General features: G+C 41.5%; 1 long non-coding RNA gene across 1 annotated transcript; it reads right to left on the bottom strand.

Moving 5' to 3' along the window:
• Nucleotides 1–5797: 5797 nt before the first annotated feature.
• LOC125196719 (uncharacterized) lies at nucleotides 5798–6369 on the bottom strand. The gene is made up of 2 exons (XR_007171933.2): nucleotides 6127–6369; nucleotides 5798–6054 (listed from the first exon to the last, which is right to left on the bottom strand). It is a non-coding gene; the product is annotated as an uncharacterized LOC125196719 (long non-coding RNA).
• Nucleotides 6370–13494: the final 7125 nt, after the last annotated feature.

Genomic DNA, 13494 nt, shown 5'->3' with positions numbered 1-13494 from the left:
GGGAAGGAAGGAATTGTTTTATTTTATTTGATTCCTTACTTGATTTCCTTCCATACCTAGAATTTAATTATTCTACCAAATCTTTCCATACTTCAAGAGATCTTGCCTTACTTTATTTTAGTCAATATTCAAAAATCCATGCCTTATTTAAAAGGCTAGAAATCGCCCCTTATCTTGTTTCATGGAGGATTTTCCTTATTTTTATTTTGCTCCATGATATTTTATTCTATTTGGAAAATATACCAAAAACAAAACCATGGCTAATTACCTAGCCTAATTTTCGAAAATTAGGAGATATTGCCATCTTCTATTTTTGTTAATTCTTCTTCCCTACTTCACCATATTATTTTATTCTATTTATTTATAAGGCAAAAGATCTTACCAAATATTCTATTCTAATTACCAAAAGATCTTTTTGAGCACTATAAATAAGAGAACACCCCAACCCTAGACCCCAAATTTTCGGCCCCCTCACTCACATTCACTCTCTCAATTTTTCTTCTACATTACTCCATTAATCCTTCATCCTTTGAGAAGAAATTGAAGTTTAATCCAAGAACTTTGAAGAATCAAGGCTAATACTTGTTTTCTACCGATTGTTTTTCGCTAAAGAGGTATTTTTGTTTAAGAGATATGTTTGTTCTTCTTCTACCTCATCTTTTTTCTTCTTCCAACCGATTAATCGGTCTTCTTGAACCCTCATGCATCTTGGTTGAGTGAAAGAGGGATAAAAAGGGATGTGGAGACATGTGTATGTGTGTGTGCCGTGTGTGTGTGTGGCGTGTGTGTGTGTGTACCGTGTGTGTGTGTGTGTTGTTGTGTGGTGTGGTGTGTGTATGATAGTTAAATAATATGGTGTGATAAACATGATCTTGATTAATTAGTAATGATAAGATAAATCGTTGGGAAGAGAGAAAAGTAATGAGACATGCATGAGTATGAGTAGTATTGAACCTAATTTGTGATATGTGTCTATGTGATTAAAAGGTGAAACTTTGGTTGCGAAGCCGGATAACGGAAAAGTGAAACTACTTGAAAACTAAGCAATCGAGGTGGGCTTTACTCTTAAAACTCTCTTTTATTTTGTCAAAATGTTATTCGGTGTTATAAGGGTGGTTTAACTGTTATGCCATGCCTATGTTTGTTTTAATGTGATTGTTGGATATGCTTATACGAATTCGGGTCTGAGTATGGGCCGCAAGCCCTACCAGGCTGTGTACACAATGGGATCGAGAGCCGTCCTTGCTAGTCGGCCGGTCTCGTGGGCGAAAAGTGTGGCCACACTTTCGTCGCACCATGGAATGATTGTTAATTTGATGAGAAAATGGGAGGTTATTTTGACTGGCCAGTCTATGAAAATATATTTTGTGATACTCGTGATATTTTTTTTTATAACTGTTTAAAACTCGAGTTCACTTGGTAAGGGTGGCATAACATATAAAATGTTTTGGCAACGAGCTCACTGAGTATTTCAAAATACTCAGCCCTGCATGTGTTTTCCTTTTGTGCAGGTTGAATGACGACGAGTGGTGGCGGGTGTTGAGCAGATTAATGAATTAAAAAGGATAAGTTGAACTTCAAGCGTAGTTGTGTCTTCATACATAGCTATACTTTCTCTTGGTCGTTTTCCGCTGAATTTTTGATATACTTTAGAATGTCTTTTTGGAATATCTGCATCTTGCCTTCGGTTTGAAGCCTTAGTCATTTCTTGTGATTTCGTCTGGGATAATGAGCCGTGCTCACTAGATATTTTGATTGCCATTTATGATATTTTTCTTCCTTTAATCTTCTAGGTTAAGTTGTTGCTTTTAATACTCTGATATCTCTATCAATTCTTTTGGTCAATACTCTTTAAATGAAACCCTAGCCTATGTTTACTTCTTTGGAGTCGGTTTTGGGTAGCAGCCGCCGCATTTATTGTACCCTAGGAGGGCGGGCTGTTACACCTAGACCTAGTGATCTAGTGAATTCTCTTGACCTGCAGGTTGTGTGATATAGAATTGGTATTGTACTCTCAGCTTGACCATCACCAATCAAATCCAATCCCTATGATGTACTCCAAAGACTCTGTTTCTTCTTCTAGTTCCTTTAAAGTCTCTTCCTTCAGTCGTCTTCCTGACATTCCTTTCCGCTCCAACCTGGCCTTGCACTCCTTTGTGAATTTGGGGTCGTCGAAGGTGATCTTACGCCTGAGTAGGTTGTCAGTTAAGTCAACCTGCGGTTTCTAAAAAAATAGTATATCATGTTTTTGGCGCCGTTACCGGGGAAGACAATTCACTTTGGAGTGATATTTTCAAACGGACAATTTTGCTACTTTGGATTTTAATCGCTTTCATTTTATTTTTATTTTTATTTTTATTGTCTTTTTGCTTTAATGGATTTTCCTACGGGCATGGAGAATCCATATGGTTACTATGATGAGCAACAAGGGGATTATTACGAGGAGTGATATAGCCCTGACCATGGGGGATCATACTACGACCCAAACTGCTCTGATTACTCATACGATGCACAAGATTACTGTTCTGATGGTTATTCTGAAATATGTGCATGTATGGAGGATCAATCCCGCTCCAATTGGGAAGAATTGTTAGAAATCTGCACTGCTAAAGTCCTTGAACATAGAGAGGTGACAAATCGGAGATTGAAACACATGGACAGAAGTACAAGCATTTTGAAGAGAGGGTTGGCGAACCTTGTCACTCAAGTCGGGATGTTGAATTCAATATTGGGATCCTAGCCACAGCTATGGTGAGCAAACAAACCCTAGGGACGCTTCCTAGTTTACCAGAAATCAATCCAAAAGGGAAGTGTCATGTTGTACAGTTACATAGCGGAACCACGTACCAACCCACGAAGGGCGGAGATCTAGGCAGGGGAAGAAAGGAGGCCGAAAATTCACCCACATACACCTCTGCCAAAGACGTGCGGCGTTCCGCTGCACCTTCCCACAGAGGTCCGCCAGACAGCCCCCAGCCAGGAGAGCTCGATTCTGCAACAGACACTGACGAGGCCCCGGCGACCGCCACACACCATCATGGCAGTCCACCGACCGGAAAGCAGCAGCTAGACACTACACCGCATAGCAGTGTCACCATTCCATATCCTCAAAGGTTGAAGAGTAAGAAGCTCGACGCTCAGTTCGCCAAATTCTTGGAGGTAATGAGTAAAGTACACAACAACATTCCACTAGTGGAAGCTCTGCAACCAATGCCCAACAATGCCAAGTTCTTGAAAGACGTAGTTGCTAAGAAGAGGAAATGGGGGAAATATGAGACAGTAGGCTTAACCGAAAATTGGAGTGCTATCATCCAAAAGGGACTACCCACTAAACACAAGGATCCTGGGAGTTTTACTTTTTCTTGTGTTGTAGGGAATGATGTGAAAGGTAGAGAATTGTGTGATCTCAGATCCAGTATTAATTTGATGCCTCTGTCTTTTTACAGGAAACATGATGTCGATAACATCCGCCCCACGTTGATTACCTTGCAAATGGCGGATCGAAGCACAACAATACCAATGGGAGTAGTGGAAGATGTCTTGGTAAGAGTTGGAGAATTTATTTTCCCAGCTGATTTTGTTGTGTTAGACATCCAAGAAGACAAGAAGGTGTCGTTGATTCTTGGAAGGCCATTTTTAGCCACTGGGGGAGCCATGATAGATGTACAGAAGGGGGAATTAACATTAAAACTGCATGATGAGAGCATCACCTTCAACATCTACGACGCTCTTAAGTTCAATGGAAAAGTAGGGGCAGAGGGCTACCAAGAATGTAGCGTCATCCAAGTCGTCACAGACTGTGTGGGGGAAGTGGAAGTCACCTTTCATCAAACTCAAGATCCCTCGAATCTTGTCTCATAAACTCTTTCACTCCTAACACTGATTTATCTGCTTGTGATGCTAATGTTTGTGCTATAGTTGGGGAACTTGAGGTGCTCCCTGAAAGGATCCCTCAAAAGGGGAATGCATTCTTGCCACTACGCACTCCCGAAGAAGAGGAAGAAAGGAAGAAAGCATTGGAAAAACCTCGAGGACCACCTATGGTAAAGTTGAAACCACTCCCCGATCATCTCAGGTACGCGTTTCTGGGCCAGATCTGATAGTGAATGGGTGAGAAAGGAGGTGATTAAGTTACTAGATGCAGGGATTATCTATGCGATATCTGATAGTGAATGGGTGAGTCCTACACAAGTAGTAGCTAAGAAAGGGGGGATGACTGTTGTTCCTGGTCGGGATGGAGAGATGATAGCCATGAGAGTAGCTACAGGTTGGAAAGTGTGCATTGATTATGGGATGTTAAAGGCAGTCACTAGGAAAGATCATTTCCCTTTGCGTTTCATTGATCATATGCTTGATAGACTAGGGGGATATGATTACTACTGCTTTGTTGATGGTTATTCTGGTTATAATCAAATTGCTATTGCTCCCGAAGATCAACATAAGTCTGCTTTTACATGTCCTTATGGTATTTATGCTTATAGGAAGATGTCTTTTGGCTTGTATAATGCTCCTGCTACTTTTCAGAGATGTATGATGGCTATATTTCATGATTTGATTGAAAAAGTGATGGAAGTCTTAATGGATGATTTTTCTGTATTTGGCAAATCCTATGATCATTGTCTTGAGAATCTAGCTAAGGTTTTGCATAGATGCGTAGAAACTAACCTCGTTTTCAATTGGGAATAATGTCACTTTATGGTAAAAGAAGGTATAGTTCTAGGGCATAAAGTTTCTTCTGTAGGGATAGAAGTCGACAGGGCAAAGATTGCAGCTATTGAGAAACTTCCACCTCCATCCAATGAGAAGGCAGTAAGAAGTTTTCTAGGGCATGCAGGATTCTACCGGAGATTCATCAAGGATTTTTCTAAAATCTCTAAAACTCTTTGTAAGTTGCTTGAAAAAGATGTGAAATTTAATTTTACTTCTGATTGCTTGCAGGCCTTTGAAAACTTGAAGAAAGCTTTAGTAAACGCTCCCATTCTCATTACCCCAGATTGGAGTCAGCCCTTCGAAATCATGTGCGACGCAAACGACATTGCGGTTGGTTCAGCTTTGGGGTAAAAGAGGGATAAAATTTTTAGAGTCATTTATTATGCTGGTAGGACCTTAGATTCTGATCAAGCTAATTATACGACTACTGAAAGGGAGATGCTTGCTATTGTGTATTCTTTTGATAAATTTAGAGTTTATCTTGTTGGGACAAAAACTATTGTTTACACTGACCATGCAGCTATTAGGCACCTCTTTGCAAAGAAGGATGCAAAGCCTAGACTCATTCGATGGATTTTACTTCTTCAAGAGTTTGATGTTGAGATAAGAGACAGAAAAGGGTGTGAGAATGTAGTAGCAGATCATTTGTCACGGTTGGAACACCCGATGAAAGGAGAAGTTTTGTCACAAGAAATCAACGAGAACTTCTGTGACGCCCAACTTTTTCTATTCCTTGGGATACTGTCGAATTTTTTTTTTAAGCCAAATGTCGTTCCGTTTTATTTTAAGAGTCTATGGAATTTTTTTACTTTTAGATGCCCAAAATATTAATTATTCATTCTAGTCATGCAGTCAAATTTTGGTCAATTATAATTTTCCTAACCCATCACCATACGGTTTCTCCCCATCTCCACCCCCTGAAAAATCTCCAACAAACTAAATCCAATCTTTACAGATACACATACCCACAGTTATATATATATATATATCCTTCCATGATACTGATCGGTTTCTGCCTACAATTATTCTATATCTCCGCATTCTTCAAAATCCAAGATAAATAAAAATAAAAAGTCTGAGAGAGAGGTTCCAGAGGAGAAAGCCGTGAGTTTCATTCCTCCTGCAATTGCAATATCTTTCTCCCTTACATAAAGGTATATTTCTCCCAATTACATATGAAATTCCTGCTGCATATTTTCATGAATCATGGTAGCACACTCACAGTAGGCCACGAGAATTTAGTTCATCCTTGCAACTTCTTGAATAATTCCTTGAATAATCTGTAACCGCTCCCAAGATATAATCTTTGGCCATTTTGTTTGAAACTATTTTCAACATGAACCTCTGCCCGAACTAATCGAATTTGAATAATGATAGTTATAAGAATTAAAAGGGAAACGAGGGAGGCGGACTTACCTGTCGCCGAAGGAGAAAAGGGACGGAGAATGAGTGGCTGCTCTAATTTTTTTGGACATGGAGAGAGAGAGAAGACGATATCGATTACTGAGTTGAGATTTAGATGAAGAGAGATGGGTATTTCCTTAATTTTTGTGAAGAGAATGTCGAGAGGGAGAGAGTTGATGGTAGGAATTGGTGAGGAAGACGCGTTGGTGACGGCTGGGAGTATGCAGTACCTATTCTTTTTTTTCTTTTTGTATACACATGTGTTGCGAAGAGAGTATGGACGTGTAGTATTGTGGGAGCATAGGTACTAATCCTTTTTCTTTTCCTTGGTTTAATAAATGTCTTAGTTAGGGGAGTATATAGGGGAATTATGTGGGAGTATCAAGTATTTGTTGATTTGACTTTTCTTTTTGGACTAAATCATATAGCTAGTTAATTAGTACTAATAACGTTTGGTATAGTTTATCAAGTATTTGGACTTTGGAAATTTGCATATTGCCTTCTTCCAGTGACAACCGAGAGATTAACTATGTTGGTAATTTAATTGATGAACCTGTTTTTATTATATGAGAACGAAGAATATTTTGAGCACACACTTAGGATGCATGCATTGGTAAATTTAGTTATTTTGCAAAGTCTAATTTTAGCGTATCATATTATTTCAAAGGGTGAACTTTACAAGTTGTTTGTGGTTGGAGCAGAAAGTGATTGAGGAGCTAAGTGAAGGAGGTGGGCTTTCTTTTTAAATAAGGGCAATGCCCTAAGTATATTTTTATGTGAAAATGGATATTTGCCGTGCCGTGTTTTGTTTTATCTATGGAACCTATCTGCTATGGCTTTTGCCATCTATGGATAATCGAATTCGGGTCTGAGAGTCCCTACTCAGGCTAGTGTACAACAATGGGGATCGTGAGCCGTCTTTTGGGTCGGTCGGTCTAGTGACTTGGAATGTGGCCACATTCCTTGTCATCAATGGATCAGATATGGTAGACATCTATGGGAAAATGACTGATCAGTCGAATTTTACAATGAAAATGATTTTAGTGTCTCGGGCATTTTTAAAGTCAGAACCCCGAGGACACTCAATGGTGGCATGATAAATGTATTTTATAAAATGTTTTCGGCATGAGTCCACTGAGTGCATCAAGTACTCAGCCATGCATTCTTTTTAAAAATGTGCAGGTTGAGCTGTGATGAGCGCGGTGGGTGTTGAGCAGAGCTGGTGAAGATTTGTGTTTGCTTTTAAATATTCTGAATATATTATGTCTTCATAGATAATATGATTCTTCTCTCGAATGCTTCTGTTAAATGTTGTTTCTTTCGAGTTCATTTATTGATGAGATATTGTATTCCTTTGAGTTGTCAGCTGTTGAGATAATACTCTGATTTTATTTGAATTGCCCCTATTATTTCGAGCTATGGTCGAGTTTCGTTTATTTACCCTTTCTTCCCCGCTTCTTTAATCCTCCCCTAGTCACGATCAACCGTGTTTTCTATCCTTAGAAAATGTGGTCGTGACAACTTCCTAGATTAACATTTATTCTTCACACAAGCCACCTTTCCATGGTACGCTGATATTGTTAATTATTTAGCAGCTAAGGTACATCTCCTGATCTTACTCCTTATCAACGGAAGAAATTTTTAGAGATGTATGATCTCATTTTTGGGATGAGCCCTACTTGTTCAAGAGATGTGCAGATACTATACTCAGGAGATGTGTACCTCAAGATGATTGGGCGGCCATAATGGAGAGGTGTCATTCATCACCAACTGGAGGACATTTTGGCGTGCAAAGAACTGCGATCAAAATTTTGCAGAGCAGTTTCTATTGGCCTACCATCTTCCATGATTCTGCCAGCTTTGTTCTCCAATCCAATGAATGCCAACGCACGGGAGGAATTTCTAAGAAGAAAGAGATGCCTATGAATACCATCATTGAAGTAGAATTGTTTGATGTATGGGGGATATATTTTATGGGACCATTCCCAAACTCAGGAGAGTACCAATGTATCTTATTTGCAGTAGAATATGTTTCTAGATGGGAAGAAGCAATTCCAACCCGAACTAACGATTCTAAAGTTGTCACTGCTTTTGTTAGAAAAAACATTTTTTGTAGGTTTGGTACACCCCATGCTCTTATTAGTAATGGAGGATCTCACTTCAACAATAGGTGGTTGGAAAACTACGGAGTCAAGCATAGAGTCACCTCGCCTTACCATCCTCAAGCGAATGGGCAAACTGAGCTAGCATATAGGGAGATCAAGTCAGTTCTATAAAAGACAATAAGTGTTAATAGTAAGGATTGGGCCCTTCGGTTTGATGATGCATTGTGGGCATACCACACTGCCTCCAATGGTCCAATAGGTATGTCTCCTTATCAACTTTTGTTTGGAAAGTCATGTCATTTGCCTCTTGAGATGGAGTACAGGTCATATTGGGCAATAAAGAAGTTGAACCAAGATTTTCAACTTGCATGTTTATTTAATGTTAATATATAATGCATCAGTAGTTAAATTACTCAACCCAAAATTGTGTGGCAGCAGCCAACCCCATGTTCTTCCTAAAGTGCTCTAGATTCAAGCTCGCGTTCTATCCTTCCCTGTGGGATCAATCCTTTGCTTCCCTATACTAGTTAATAGTGTAGAGGGTTGAGATTTTGACAGTTGGTTGAGAGTGGGTCCAAAGACCCGAATCTTCTCTGGTTTGAGATCTCCTAGACCTAGTGATCTAGTGAATTCTCTTGACCTGAAGGTTGTGTGATATAGAATATGTACTGTACTCTCAGCTTGACCATCACCAATCAAATCAAATCCCTGTGATGTACTCCGAAGACTCTGTTTCTACTTCTAGTTCCTTTAAAGTCTCTTCCTTCAGTCGTCTTCCTGATCTTCCTTTCCTGTCTCGCTCCACCCTGGCCTTGCACTCCTTTGTGAATTTGGGGTCGTCGAAGGTGATCATACGCCTGAGTAGGTCGTCAGTCAAGTCAACCTGCGGTTTTTCAAATTGCACTTCAGCCATCTCTGGCCTCTGCTCTGTCGTTTCCCTCGCCACGTCATTCCTTCGCTTTGATTAGCGCTCCCTTCTCAACGCCTCTTCTTCCTCCTCATCATTGTCCTCCGCTCTCTGTCGTCCTTCATGGATTACTAAGGTAGACGAAGCCTGTCGCGGCTTCTTTCTCACTGGGCCGGCGACGGCTTTCCCCATCCTTTCATTTCACTCTGTTCTCTCGCAGTATCCTCTACTTTAGCATGTGGGGTAGGGTGCCCAGAGCTTGGAAGTGCTTCAATCAGTGTGAAGAAAACTTCATCCTCCTCTTCGTTTGGTTCTTCATCAAGAAGGAGTCTCCTCCTGTGACGTGGTGGTTCCACAGCTCTTCCTTCTGGCCCTTCACTAGCCCCATCTGCTTTCTTCGTTGGGGTTCCTTTTTGTTGCTCCTCACTAGATTTCTTCCTTGAGGCTTCTTCTCTTGCTGGCCTCCTCTGGTAGATATGCATTGTTGCTACCCTAGACCTAGCAGCCTCTTCTTTGGGAGTTGCTCGCCTGATTCTCCCCTCTTCATTTGCCACGGTCGGCACCTTTCTTTCCTCCATTGTTCCATTTGTGGCTTCATTTACCCTCTCAGTAGGGTTTTCAACTCACATCTCCATTGTCTCCTCAGGAATCTCAGTATCTCCCGCTGCCAAATTCGCTACAACCTCTTCAGGCGTGAGTAATGGTTGTTCGGCTTCTTCCCTAGCGACTTCTGGTAGTTTTTCTTGCTCATTAGTGGGCCCTTCTGCGTCCCCTTCTACCGCTTTGCTCATTCTCGTATCAACTGTTGACGGCGGGGTAGGCACAATTCCCATCTTAGCCATTAGGAGATCAGCGTCAGAGTCGGGCTTCATCGACTGGATTAACATTCTCAATGCCTCCACTAACATTGTGACTTTTGCCTGGCCGTTGCTTCAGCGGTTCTAGGTGTGGCTGCACTCCCTGAGGCGTTCTGCAAATTGCCTTTCATCTCTTCTGGTTATTGTGGTGGAGTTGGGAAACTAGGGTTTGTTTTCGCCTGAATCTGCAGAGAGAAAGTGTGATGAGAAAATTAGGGGAAAGTGGGGGAATGGAGTACGGAGGTTTTTAATTACTACTATTCTATTCGACTCTTCGATATCCCTCCTAAAACCTCTGTTTTCCCCCCTTTTTTCCTTACACATGCCGGTCATCACCTCTTTTAACACTTAGCGGAAAAAAAGAAAATTTTACCTAAAAAAACTTGGGACCTCAAACTAGGTGGATCAAGCTAGATAATTATCACTTTTAACACTTGACTCCCCAAATTGGGTCCCAAAAATATTTTTTCACTTTTGGAAATTCACTTTGTTTGGATTTTCATTTTTTAAAGCTTAAGAAGACTCTATGTACAACTATATACAAGCTCTGTCAATGCCCTATGAATTCACTTGATCCATGCATCATTCGGCATTCTTCGTTCAATTGATCAAGTGAATCACCTAAGACATTTACACTCAAGTCAACTTAGGCGAGAACATCGGCTGTGCGCAGTGGAATTTCTTCCACCGTACGCACCTCCGAGTTGTCCCTAAATGGCTTCTTCACGAATGTTTCGATTTATTTTCCTTTGCGGGTCCCGATGTGCCTTGGCTCCTTTCTCTAGTCTTGTATGGTGCATAGAGAGGTTGGGCCTGATCCCGACTAAATCCGATAATGTCCCCCAGGTAAGCGTATTTTAGAACATGAGGTAATGTTTTCAGTTCCTTCTTAGGTGTAACTCCCTCTTAGGGCAAAGGGTTTTTCTCCAATTGTCTTGCCGTTAATTCTCCAAAATCTGACACTCTTTCCACACTGCTTAATTGAGCAAATTCAATCGGTCCAATTGATGAGGATTTTTTACAGAACCCCATAATTGTCTCATTTATTTCCCCATCATTAATGTTTTGCGTTAATAGAGTCTCACACCATTCCGACACTTCTTCCTCAATCGAGTCCGTCATCTCCGCAGCTGCCAGCTGTCCTTGGATTAGTTCAGCCTCCAAATATTGTTGGATCAACGGATAGATCACATCCGTGGAGTGCAAATTTTCGGTGTTCATAGGTTTCTTCATAGCCTCATCAATGTTGAATGTGAACTTTTCCCCATGATAGTCCAAACAAATGGTACCATCACTTACATCAATGATGGTCTTTGTTGTCCGCAGAAATGACCTCCCCAACAACACTCCACTGGCCTCTCCGGCTTCAGACTCATTCATTTTAATTACATGAAAATCTGCACAGTATAAGAAATCATGTACCCTGTATGGGTAAGGTTTCCGAAAATCTCCATGAAGTTAGTTGGGTCTTCCTTCTGCCTCTTTAGCTCTTCCCTGTATGGGTAAGGTTTCGTGCGCTTCACAGCAACAGCGTTGCTGGTTCCTTCACCTGAATCTTCTCGCTCATGCTTTCTTACTTCCTCAGGTTTGGGGTTTAGCGGTTGTGGTTCAGCAATCTGTGGACATGGTTCTCTTTCCTCTATCACCTCCCAAAGGGGAGTTCCCTCACTGTTCTCTTCTCTACTTTCCTTCCATGTTCCGCCCAGGGGTTCATCATAGTCTTTTCCAAATCTCAAGGTGATCTTGCTTATGTTCGCTTTATCTGGAATTTTAAGCGTTGCAGGGAGTAGGCCATCATGCCCCCGCATCTCATTCGGTGTTTTGCCCATTTGTGATAGCTGTTTGGTAAGCATATCCACGGCGACTCTCCGCTCTTGCTGAGCATCTTGTATTTTATGCACCAAGTCATTATTGGCTTGGATGTTCCCTCGAATGTGTTGTTGAGCATTCAACAAATCCCCTGCTGCATCATCAATATGTCTGGACCCTCTTCCTGTGTTCACTCCTGGTGGGGGATTTGATGAAGACCCCCGCCCCTGGTGAAAGTTCCCATGTTGCTGCGGTTGAGGGTGTTGGTTGTTGTTCTGATAACCTCTCTGGTGTGGCGGGACATAGGAAACCATTTGATTATTCTGATTCATGTTCTGCCAGTTTGATTGGTTCCCTTGTTGTTGTTCCACACCTTGTTGGTTATGATTTTTCCAATGAGGCTATCCTTCTAACTGTTGTTGATACCCAATAGCTGGTGGTTGCTGATATGAGACTGCCATCGGTGGTTGTTGAGCTGTATTGGGATCTGACCACCAGAAAGCATGATTATCTCTCCATGGGGTATCCTTGATCTTCCACTGGTTCCAGCTGGGACTCTGGTTCCAGTTCCCCGCTGCATTCGCTTGTGCCTGGAACTCTTGATCTCCGGAAGGTAAAAAATTAGGATAGGTTTCCTCTTGATTTGTTACCGCCTTCACCTTCTCAATAGAATGGATTTGTGCATTCTTTTCCAAAGCAGCTAGTATGGCCTTCTTGAACTTATCCATTCGGGCATCAATCCTGTCTTCAATTGCTTCCACCGTGGTATTTGCCGCCACCCGCCTCATCATTAGAGCTTGGGGCAAATCATATGCTCTTTTGGCATTCACCAGCCTTTCTAGTACTCTTTTGGCTTCACTTACTTTCAACTTTGAGAAATCTCCTCCATTGGAGGAATTCGTCAGATCTTTGCTCTCCGGAGTCATTCCTTCATAGAAGTTGTTGAAAATTTCCACCTCCTCCATATGATTATTCAGGCAATCATCCAATACTGAGTCAACGGTTCATCTCAATCTTGGTGGGCTCGCTGGATTTCCTTCTTCAGTGCATTTGTCTTGGTGGACGGAAAGAAATAATCCAGTAATTGAGACCTGAAGTCAGCCCATGTTCTGATGGAGTTTGGAGCTAACCTCATGAACCAAGTATCAGCTTCCGATCGTAGGGCGAAAGTTATCACCCTAAGTCTGTAATCCTCTTCAGTTGACCCAGCAGGACGTTTTTGGATCCCACAAATCTTGCATAACTCTTTCAAAAAGTTATATGGGTTCACAGTTGGTCTCCAGCATATTGAGGTAGAGCGGAAAATATGTTGTTCTTCACATTGATGTTCGCCTTCCTTGGAGTAACCACTATTGCCCGAGCTAGTTCTTCAGGGAGGTGGGCGTTGAGAGTCCCGATCTCCAGATCACCATTCACACCTCCAGCCATTCTGATTGGTACTGCCTCTGTAACAGGGTTCTCCTTACTGTCCGCGAATGGATTCTGATCTTATTCTCCTTTTGAGCTGGTATACGATGGTCCCCCTGTGTCGTAGTGTCCGGGTTGCCTGTTTCTCGGATCCTCCAGTTAGATTTTGTATCTCTCCAGTAAGTGGGATTATTCCAGTGCCTAAAGTTCAGGCCTTGTTCATAAACTGCAAAAGAAAAAGGAAAAAAAAAACAAAACTATGTACGCCAAATATCTCAAACACAAACATTCATAA

This window comes from Salvia hispanica, chromosome 4, assembly GCF_029641045.1.
Source record: "Salvia hispanica isolate PSC_SH4W2 chromosome 4, Shi_PSC_v1, whole genome shotgun sequence".
NCBI lineage: Eukaryota > Viridiplantae > Streptophyta > Magnoliopsida > Lamiales > Lamiaceae > Salvia > Salvia hispanica.
The sequence above is the reverse complement of the archived record's forward strand: the minus strand, read 5'-3'. Positions and strand labels throughout refer to the sequence as shown.